The 8,221-nt window shown below is 44.2% G+C and overlaps 1 pseudogene; it reads right to left on the reverse strand.

Moving 5' to 3' along the window:
• Window positions 1–1,783: 1,783 nt before the first annotated feature.
• LOC116470395 (skin secretory protein xP2-like) lies at window positions 1,784–2,302 on the reverse strand (annotated as a pseudogene).
• Window positions 2,303–8,221: the final 5,919 nt, after the last annotated feature.

Raw genomic sequence — 8,221 nt, forward strand, 5'->3', positions numbered from 1 at the left:
CATCAAATCCAGTTCCCCATCTTCTGCCCAACTCATGAAAATTCCAAAGAGCTTTATTCAATCAAATTATTGACTTGGGGGTCCCAAGCAAATCCCACTGTAGGTGATGCTGTTTCACCTAATTAAGGCCCATGGTTCAGTAGATTCAGTAGAGAAGAAATTCCAAGTCCTTGCACTTGGCAAAGTGTTTGTTACTGAAGGATTCCTAAGTCTTCCAAATTCCACTAGGTATGAAGGGACTCAAAAAAGGAAACATTTTCCTTTCCACTTGCAATTTGTTCATTTTGTAGTGAGCAACCACCAAAGGCTTTTCTTTCTTTTCCTTTCCTTCTCTTCCTTCTCTTTTCTTTTCTTTCTTTGATTCATTTTGGCCTGAGAATTCAGAACTTAATCATGTAGTCATTTTACATAAAAACTATGTCTACATCAGACATTACAACAGGATTACGCCACAGGCAGGCGCCCTGGTGGCTCACACCTATAATCCCAGCACTTTGAGAGACCCAGGTGGGCCAATCACTTGAGGCTAGGAGTTCGAGACCAGTTTGGCCAACATAGCAAAACCCTGTCTCTACTAAAACTACAGAAAACTTAGCCGGGCACGGTGGCTCATGCCTATAATCCCAGCACTTTGAGAGGCCGAGGAAGGCGAATCACTTGAGCCAGGAGTTCAAGACCAGCTTGGCCAACGTGGCGAAACGCCTTCTCTACTAAAACTGCGGAAAACTTAGCCGGGCGTGGTGGCCAAGGCCTGTAGTCCCAGCTACTCGGGAGGCTGAGACAGTAAAATCGCTTGAACCTGGGAGGCGGAGGTTGCAGTGAGCCGAGATCGTGCCACTGCACTCCAGCCTGGGCCACAGAGCGATACTCTGTCTCAAAAAATAAAATAAAATAAAAAATAAAAAAAACACAACATGGTTGGTCACATAATTCTAACTGGTTTCTGATCCAGAATGTTAGCTTGTGAGCCACTATTTTTTGTTGCTGTTCTTTGTATTCGTTAGTGTATTAGCACTTGAGTCCAATACTTAAAATAGTAAAGATAATCACTAACAGCAATGTTGTACCTGATTTTGTTGCAGTGTCATTGGAATTCTGTTGTGATGTTTATCTCTCATTTTTCCTTAAGAAACTGGGTTACTTCCTCCGAGCCCCGCGGGGAAGTCAGAAAGCCAACGTTAGAGATTATGTGGCAATGCATTTTAAGAAGAATCAGCTCCTAAGAAGTGGGGAGAAAATATATTATCAGACTTTGCGGACGTAAACACGCCCCAGCAGGTTGGAGCCTGCGAGGAGTAAGGTTTCCCTGATCGCGGGTCCCCCTCCAGCCCGCCCCTCGTGCTGGCGTCCATTGCACGACGCCCTGTCGCCGCCGCTCCCAGGGGAGCCGGGCCCTCGCGCTCCCTCCAGGATGGGACAGGACATGACAGCCCGGTTTGTGCACCAGCATCCTTAATATTTCCTTCCTTTCAGAAGCAAATAGAGCGTTCCCTTATCTGAATGCTAATTTCCTAGTTAAAAACCCTCCCTTGCTGACAAGGGACTGAAAGAGTTTTAAATCACAGATGTAGAGTATCAAATGCAATAATGCTCTTGCAATAGTGCATTGAAGCCTCAATTAATTAACCCTTGGGCTAAGTAGGCAGGTACATGGCGGTGGCCGCAGGCGGTGGATGGATGAGATTTAAATGTGCATCTCATTTCCCCAGCACGGAGCATGCCGTTTGGTTCAGAAAGGAGTCATTTTGCACACTCGCCTCATTTACTCGCTGCTTTAATCCTCCTAATTCCACCTGAGATCAGGGGAGAATTGAAAAGGAAGGCGAGGAGCAGGGGCTGCGGGCCGGGCTTTTGTTGCTCGCGGTCCCCGGGGGCCGCGCCGCGCCGGGCCGCGCGGGGGCTCTCGCCTTCCGAACGGGCGTCGGTGGGAAACCTGCGCGGCGAGAGACAGGGGGATGGGGCGCTTTTGACGCGATTGTGGGGTGCGGGCCGTCCTGGAGGAAGATGTCCGGCCGAACTCACTCTGCCCAGGTGCCGGATCCCCAGGCCAGGCTGCGGCCTGCGCTGGGCTCGTGGGACGAGGCCGCAGCGCCCCGACGCTGGGTGGGTGTGTGGGTGGAGTGGAGACTGGGGTCCCTCGGCGCTTCGGAGTCCCGCCGCCTGCGGCTGGGAACCGCCTCCCACCCCTGGCCCGGCCCGGGCCAGGAGCCGTGTCCCGCGTTGACTCGGTGTAACTCTCCAGCTCATTTCTCTCCACGCGATTTACCATCTGTGAACTCGTCTTTAACCTAATAAAAATCATCTAGCTTTTGACTAACAAGAAAAGGAAACAGTGCTCATTGTGGGGTTTGGGGAAAATGGCTTCACTAATGTGCAGGATGAGAACGGAGTGATTTATAGGCGGTTTTAACTGTAGGCTATGATTAGGGGGCTGGTAGTAAGTGCATTAGATGTCTAAGTGTGGCAATAGAGTAAATAGGCGTTTTATTTATCGCAGTGCCAGGGGCCTCTTAGCGGAAGAGCGCTTCTCCAAATTGAAATATAGCAGAGTTTACACTCCTGATTAGGGCTTCAAGCGCAGAGCCCAAGGCTATCAGCTAAGCAGAAACAACGCTCGCTGACACCTAATTGTCACTGGATTAATGTGCAAACAGGGACAGCGAACAGCAACAACAAATAACCTAGTGTCAGAGCCGTTGGTGGCAGTGTCCACTCGCAGTGACTTGGGGCCAAATTGGAGTTTATATGTCAAAACAGGCTCAGATCAATGTGTTGGGCTCCCCCTGCAAAGGGCTGGAGTCGTGGCAGTTGTTGATGTATGTGTGTGGGCATATTATGTGCCGGGGAGTGGAGGAGAGCAGGGAGACGGAGGAGGTGAAATGCCTTTCCATTAATTATTTTCTGCTTTATGCTCCCGAATTCACAACTATTAAGATAAATTTATGTGAATCAGGTCTTTCTCTCCAAGATCTTGTGACTTCCGCCTGTGTCTGCATATAAAATTTAATAACCTTGTTTGTGAATCAAATCATTCCCACAACAACAGATTCAATCTGGGTTGCCACCTGTCTGGCTTTGGACACGAGCAACCGAATTGGGCAGCTGGGTTCCAGCCTTTCACGGGGGCTGGTGGTTGGTTGGCTGCCTGGCAGGTCCGTTTGCCCTGGGGTTTTCCAAAAGCAAGAGTAGATGCGGCTGACATCTGAAGGGGAAAGGGAGGACAGCCATCCATATTCCTGAGACCCGCCTTTTCTTCTAGTGACCAAATTGGTGGCAGCCCTATTTAAAAAACACAAGAATTCATGAGAGTCTAAAGCAAATGGGGGAATAGGTTACCATCCAAGAAGTTCTTATGCTCACTCATTTTTCTTCTACAATTAGCCATTTAGGGAGGGAAAAAGTCACAAATACATGAATTATGTTCTTAAATGTATTTCTAAAGTTCTTAAGTTTTATTGAGCATGAAAGTTGGTCTTTCCCTGTGTTAAGGACTGAAGAAGCTATAGAACTAGCTAGTAGCTCAATGGTGCAAAGTCTTATGATTTAAACTTGACATTTGCAATTTTTTGCCGTAAAATATTACTTTCTTTATTTCAAGACTTTAGTTGAAAACCTCGTAATTCCCTTTAAGCTCCATTTGATTGTCAATTGCACAACTCTCTCTAAAGCTTAGGGCTTATGATTTTCATACACACATGATTTACGCTTTTTGTGTCACAATATAATGTACTTTGGTACAGCTCCCACTTATTTCTCTTGTATCATGAGAGATTTTCGTTTTAGAGGCTGGGAGTTTTATAGTGAAGCTGTGAAAGAGTTGTGATCTGGCTGTACGTCTTGTTGAATTGTCCAAAATTGCCATTTTTGCTGCCCTATACAAACTCCTGTGCCACTCCATTTCATACGTTTTCAGAAATTGTTGACCTGGATATCTGCATATCTAGATAAAAGAATGAAATTAATTCCGCTATTGAAAATTTCAATAGCTGGCTATAGAAAGATCATTCATTGCCTCAAGTATGGGTAGAGAGATAGCAGAGCCAGTATTGGATGTTGCAAACACAGATTTCCTTTAGTCCATTTGTTGTCAATAAATCGTAAAGCTGGATTTGCAATGGCAAAATCCCAAATATGTTTTACTGGATCGATTCAATGCGTTTTAGTTGTAAAACTCTAAGGTCATCCAAGCTGCTGATTAGAGCATAATATTTAAGTTAATGCTGTATATTAACACAATACTTAAAAACAAAAATGCCACAAAGAGATATTAAGCTTTCTGAAAAACCATATATTGTTACGGCGAATGTTGGAATTCATGCAGGAATTTTGTTGATCCTAATTGTTATACTTTGTAGATTTTACTTTGTTGTCTCCTAGAACTAGAAAGACATTTAGAGATTATCATACTCTCTTTACAGCCCTATGTGCAGATGAAGAAACTGAGGCCCAGAACGGTTAAATGTTTTGCTGAAACCCACACACATGCAATGAAATTTTCCAAGTATTCCTCCTATTTGTCATTATTCCAGTCAAGCCATAAGCATTATATGTATATGAGAAAAACATCAAATGTTTTTGTTATACCTTTTCAATGTTAATTATTCAGGCATTTATAAACATTAACATTTTAGGCTGGGCGCGGTGGCTCGCGCTTGTAATCTCAGCACTTTGGGAGGCCGAGGCGGGCGGATCACGAGGTCAGGAGATCGAGACCATCGTGGCTAACACGGTGAAACCCCGTCTCTACTAAAAATACAAAAAAAATTAGCTGGGCGTGGTGGCGGGGGTCTGTAGTCCCAGCTACTCGGGAGCTTGAGCAGGAGAATGGCATGAACCCGGGAGGCGGAGCTTGCAGTGAGCCGAGATCTCGCCACTGCACTCCAGCCTGGGCGACAGAGCGAGACTCCGTCTCAAAAAACAAAAAACAAACAACAACAACAACAAAAAACATTAACATTTTTCTGGCACAAAAATCTTTTCAAATTCTTGATTTAAGAAATAATTTAAAATGGGTGTTATTCCTTGATTACATATCTAGAAATTGTGAAACAATTACAAATTTAAAGGAGTTTTCAGTATTTGAAAGTGTTGCCATGTCTTGGTTATTTGAGGTTAGGGTTATATTGTTTCTTTTTGAGTTTTCTGCTTCTTTTGTCTCCCACTCTTTCTGCTCTTTTGGCTTTTTGCCTTCTCCCCCGGGCTCTGCAAGGAGCATACTAAGACTCAAGAAGCTGATTTTATCATTGCCGATAAAAATTTCATGAAGAAAATAGGACAGAGCTAGCAGATAGAATGGAGTTTGATTATCATACTTCTCCCTGGCTCTCCCTGGCTATCAGTATAATGGGTAAGCAAGAAATAATCTAGCCTGTAGAAGAAAAAGTAATATTTGGTAGGTTTTAAAAATAATTCTGCTGGAAAGTTACAGATTTATTTGTGTGTGAATCACTCTTGGAATCCCTATGATTGCCTTTGAGGCATAAACTTCAGAATGTGTCTGAACGATTAAGCATCTACCTTGTTGGTGTAGCTAGGTGTTTAAGAGAAGTAAACTGAAATTAAATTATGTTAACCAAGAAAAAAATTAGCCCCTCACCCCCAAGTTTAGGTGTATCTGTTTAAATCTAGATCTAATCTGAAAGTTCTGGTAATGTGGTCGGACTCTGGGTAGCATTTGGTAACTCTGGAAATTATAGTCACTCTAGTGAAACTGCTGAAATCTAAGCTGAGGACGTCATTGGCGCTATAAACCTGGAGTCTCAGCTACAATGTATACTGACCAGATCCACTCTCCTCCTCTTGGCTTCACCCTGAGTTCTTGGGAATTTCTTTCTTTCTTTCTTTCTTTTCTTTTTTTTCTGAGTCAGAGTCTTGCTCTGTCGCCCAGGCTGGAGTGCAGTGGCACAATCTCGGCTCACTGTAACCTCTGCCTCCTAGGTTCAAGCGATTCTCCTGCCTCAGCCTCTTGAGTAGCTGGGACTACAGGCGCCTGCCGCCACACCCGGCTAATTTTTGTATTTTTAGTAGATACGGGGTTTCATCATATTGGCCAGGCTGGTCTCGAACTCCTGACCTCATGATCTGCCCCCCACCCCCGGCCTCCCAAAGTGCTGGGATTACAGGCATGAGCCACCGTGCCCAGCCTTCTTGAGAATTTCTTAACCAGACATTATAAAAAACAAAAATAGTACTAGGTCTGTAACTGGGCATTTTTGTGTAATAAATGGTTTAAACACAATTCTGATTTTATAGACTAAAACGATTGTAAAGAACTCTTAAAGGAAGAAAGAGAAGCTATTCAGGAATTATTTCCATGAAGGGAATATCATTTGTCTTGGGTGAACAATTCGAGAAGCATTTGAGAGTAACCAAAGCCATTTCAGAGAGAAGAACCAGGTGCTGAAGGGAAAAGACTGCTGAGGTGGGACAGGTGGGAGGCATGGTTATGGTTGGTGCCCTAGAATCATATAGTGGGGTGGCCTTTAGCAAGTCATTGTCAGACAGCCATGAAGTAGTTTCCTAACCTACAACCAAGGGACTAGGCACAGAATTTCTTAAGGTAAGGTCCACAAGCCATTAGGTCAGCATCTAATAAGCCCCTCCAAGGGATTATAATGCACTCCAGAGTTTACAACACTTGGATCAAAGAACCTATGCATTTTATCGTAAATGTGGGATTTTTAATCATTTACACTTTAGCAATTTAAACTCTATTACGGTTTGTGGAAAAGACTTAAAGAGACACTGATGACTGATTTAAAATACTCCTTCAGGCCACAGAAAGACTTCATAATACAAACTCTTCAAGAACTCTCTTCTTAGATTACACCTACCTCATGGAGAACTGCAGTGGTTGTCCCTATTTGCTGTTTTTGTTTTGTTTTTTGAGGTGACGTCTCGCTCTGTCACCCAGGCTGGAGTGCAGTGGCGTGATCTTGGCTCACTGCAACCTCCACCACCCAGGTTCAAGCGATTCTCCTGCCTCAGCCTCCCGAGTAGCTGGGACTACAGGCACTCACCACCACGCCCAGCTAATTTTTGTATTTTTAATAGAGACGGGGTTTCATCATGTTGGCTAGGCTGGTCATGGACTCCTAACCTCAGATGATCCACCCGCCTTGGCCTCCCAAAGTGCCGGGATTACAGGCATGAACCACCATGCCCAGCCCCTATTTGCTTTTTAAAGTTCTCTTTAACTTAAAAAACCACAATACTTTTCTGTAGTTAACAAAAAATTGTTTTTGGATTAAAAATACTGTGAGATATCCTCTTCCTAATTTTCTCAACTAGTTAAATTACCATATTGTACCTTTGAGAAGTAGCATGATTTCATCTACATAGTAATACAATTTTTTGTACTTTTTGTATTTTAACTTTTGAAATGAAATGAAAACCAAAATATTCCAAATTAATATTCTTTAGGATTGTGCAAGAAGCCCAGTTCTTTTTTTTTTTTTTCTGAGATGGAGTCTCACTCTGTCACCCAGGCTAGGGTGCAGTGGCACGATCTCAGCTTACTGCAAGCTCCGCCTCTCGGGTTCACACCATTCTCCCATCTCAGCCTCCCGAATAGCTGGGACTACAGGCGCCAGCCACCACGCCTGGCTAATTTTTTGTATTTTCAGTAGAGATGGGGTTTCTCCATGTTGGTCAGGCTGGTCTTAAATGCCCAACCTCAGGTGATGTGCCTGCCTCAGCCTCCCAAAGTGCTGGGATTACAGGTGCCCGCCACCATGGCTGGCTAATTTTTTTTTTTTTTTTTTTTGTATTTTTAGTACAGATGGGGTTTTACCGTATTAGCCAGGATGGTCTCGATCTCCTGACCACATGATCTGCTGAGGCCCGCCTTGGCCTCGAAAAGTGCTGGGATTACAGGAGTGAGCCACTGCGCCCGGCCAAGAAGCCCAGTTCTTTAACATCATAAAATGATATGTATCTACGTATATTCCGTATATTTAAACATAATTAAAGGCAAACAAGTTATACTATATCCCAAACATGCTGACATGGTTTGGCTCTGTGTCCTCACTCAAATCTCATCTCAAATTGTGATCCTCAGGTGTCAAGGGAGGGACCTGGTGGGAGGTGATTGGATCACGGAGGTGGTTTCCCCCATGTTGTTCTCATAATAGTGAGGGAGTTCTCGTGAGATCTGATGGTTTTAAAAATGGCAGTTCCCCCTGCATGCTTTCTCTCTCCTGCCACCTTGTGAAGAGCGAAG

Source organism: Hylobates moloch, unplaced genomic scaffold, assembly GCF_009828535.3.
Source record: "Hylobates moloch isolate HMO894 unplaced genomic scaffold, HMol_V3 SCAFFOLD_6, whole genome shotgun sequence".
Lineage (NCBI taxonomy): Eukaryota > Metazoa > Chordata > Mammalia > Primates > Hylobatidae > Hylobates > Hylobates moloch.